This window comes from Alosa sapidissima, chromosome 18, assembly GCF_018492685.1.
Source record: "Alosa sapidissima isolate fAloSap1 chromosome 18, fAloSap1.pri, whole genome shotgun sequence".
Taxonomy (NCBI): Eukaryota; Metazoa; Chordata; class Actinopteri; order Clupeiformes; family Clupeidae; genus Alosa; species Alosa sapidissima.
The window spans coordinates 15,096,008-15,099,232 of record NC_055974.1 but is presented as its reverse complement, the minus strand read 5'-3'; positions in this window follow the sequence as shown (position 1 = coordinate 15,099,232).

Here is a 3,225-nt window from a genome sequence, read left to right as displayed (position 1 = left end):
TGTGCTCCACATTAATATAAGGTTAATAGTAAATTGATATATAAGGATAATGTGTTAAACCTATTTCCAACATGGTCCTACATGATTTCAAATAAAACATATTTTGTCTGCCATAAACGTTCAACGAAAACATACAATGAACGGTTTTAAAATTGTAAAAGATCCTGAATCAAAAAGATATGTCACAAAATGAAACAATTAAATGTTTCAACTTGAAACTTAATAAGCTTCTCAATAAGCAATATGCACCATAAAACAACACTTAAATAGCAAAAAATTGCATGTGTGAAATAGGCTGAATGAATGAATGCAACATACAAATACATATGTGATTCTAATTAAGGTGAAACAGTTTGAAACTAATCCCATGACTGAACTGTAAGGGTGAAACCGTTTGAACATTACTATAATCCAATGATTGAACTGTAAGGTTTTGACTTTGTGCAGATATTTGCATTGCACTGTACTTCTAAATCCTGTGTCCCCTTTGGCAATAACATCTCCAAACTAGCCTAGTCAATCAGGCTGGAAGTCCTATAAGCAGTCCCTAAACTTCTATGGCAAAATAGTTTATAGTTTATTCTGACCATATTAGTAGATTTTAGAGTTTAGAAAGTTGGCTCATTTATGAGAGCTGTAAACACAGGAAGTGAACATTGACACTATAGTCAAAGATGCCTTAACAATCTTTGCTATAGTCAGGAGGAAAACCAGCTGAAGTTATTGAGGTTTTTGCATTTTTGGTATTCTTACTGTAGGACATCTAGTCAACATTTCTGGATGATGGCGTTACATTTAGGCAGTGGCAAAGTTTATTGGCATATTTCCAAAATGGTTGCCCAAATAGGTATACGAAAAATAAGAATAGCATATCTCGGCACCTAATGGGTCAATTTTGATGGTTCTGTTATCAAATCATAGGTTTTCAGGGATGCTGAGTTCATTTCTGAGGCGAATGAAGAGGTTAGGGGGTTGAAGTTATATTGCAATGGTCCAAAATGCAACCCCCCAAAAATCATCTCAAATAAAAAAATGTGTTATTCATTTGCTAACTAAAATTGAGAAATTGGTTGTAGTGTTAGTCAAGGTCATTTATCATCTGGAACTAGCCTACACTAGGGCTGCACGAAAATATCTAATTGTGATTTATTTGAGATATCGGGATTGCGATTGAAATTGTGCAACTTCAGATTGGTGAGTATGCCTAATGCCTTTCTGCATCACTTAACTTCGTCATTGGTAAACCACCATGGTACGACGCCACTTTCGCTCAAACAACAACCTTGTAACACATGTGTCTATTAAGTGGCGTTGTTTGGGCTAGCAAGTTCTGTCATTCAAACCACTGTCCACTGTCAATGACGTCAGGCTTTAAATTGATGGTATAAATTAGTCCTGCACATTTCCTGGATTGGAGTGTAACGCACGCTTGTGCAAAATTAAGAATTTAATGAAGAATGACTCCTAAATTCCAATTCAGCTATTGAATTTGAATTTAGGTCAAAAACAGGATGTAGCATTACATATCGAATTTGAATTAAAGGAAGCATAATTGAAATTCAATGAAATTAATTTAATGGAGACCCTTTCTAAAATTCTGAATTTTTTCACAAACCTAGTGTAACGGTACAGAAAACTTACCGTTCGGTGGGTACCTTGGTTTTGAAGTCACGATACGGTTCATTTTCGGTACAGTAAGGTAGCCTACTCCTAACCTAAACTCACTGGAAATATCACTGATGCACAATGGGAATAGTATTTTGAAACAGTGTTTCTGTGGGAATTCAAATTCGAAACATAGCCAGCAAGTAAAAAAGCCAATTGTTGATTACTGTTAAAGACTGCATTCGGTACACAACTGTACCTAATGTCCTGTACCAACAGTTCGATACGAATACATGTACCTTTACACTCCTATTACTGAACTTTCCACCCATGTTTGCTGTTGAGCGTTGGAACTACCCTTTCTAAATCCAGAGATTGCGATTGAAACTTGGGGATCAATAAAGTATCTATCTATCTAGAAACACACCCCAGATTTGTACTAGAAGTGCTGTGCTTCCCAGGTACTACGCATGCTCACCAATCAGAAGTGGCACAGTCAAGGAGGATGACATGAATATAAAAATCATATGTGAATACATTGACAGTCCATAAAACATTGTAGCCTTTGCAATTAGATAATTGTAGTGGTTCATATTGCAATTGTGATTGCACTACAGTTTTCTCAGTTTTATACCTGCATAATTATTCTATAGGCCTTTCATGTCACTGATGGGCTACAAAGTCAGTAATTTAAGAATTGCCCTACAATAAGGGTGTCTCTAATTTTAGATTCTAATACCATCCTAGCCACATCCTGGATACCGTCCCCTAGCAACATCCTGGATACCAGCCTAGCCACATCCTGGATGTGCAGCCAAGCCAATTTGTGTGTGACAAGCAAAGTCTAGAAGGTTTAGACTTTAAGGAAATATGCAATTTAGTCTGTTTCATTAGTTTTACCTTAATATCACAGGCAAAATATATCAGCTGTATGTTTGGCTCACCTATACAATATTACAATAAACTAGTGTTAATGAGCATTCTGAGTGTAGGCTTTTAAAGAATATATAATGTAGGTGGTTGAATGACCTTTCCCTTAATGCTAGAGGATAAAATGTAGATAGCAAGTGAATAACAAACTCTGACCATTATTCATTTAAATAATTAAATGTTTTTATTGCATTTTTGGGCTCGAAATTACTTTGAAGCTTTGAGCTTTGAAGTAGCCAGCCACAATCCTTCCTTTTCCTTTTCAATTGTGCAACTCCAGCCTACCACCAAGCTTCTGATTGCCATCTCAGACCCCTGAACTCTATAAACCAGTTAGGTAGGCGCATGTTCGTGAAAGGGCATAGGAATCTACCTTTAAGTATTTTTTCTCAGAATAAATTTGTATCACTAAAAAGTTTTTTGTTTTGTGATCTCAGCTAACTCACCCAAAGGTGTTTTGTGTTCACTTATTTTTACAAGGGGTTTCAAAAACTGTGGAGGGGACCAGATAATATTTGTAAATATGAATATTTCTTTATTGATCAAGTTTACTCACATTCACTATATCATTGACATAGTGGGTCAGCAGGTGTCTTTCACAGGCCTTTATTGTTTTGACCGTCCAACTGTCATAAAGGGAAATGTGAAAACAGAAATAACCTTTTAAAGGGAAGTCCACTCTTGCCCAAT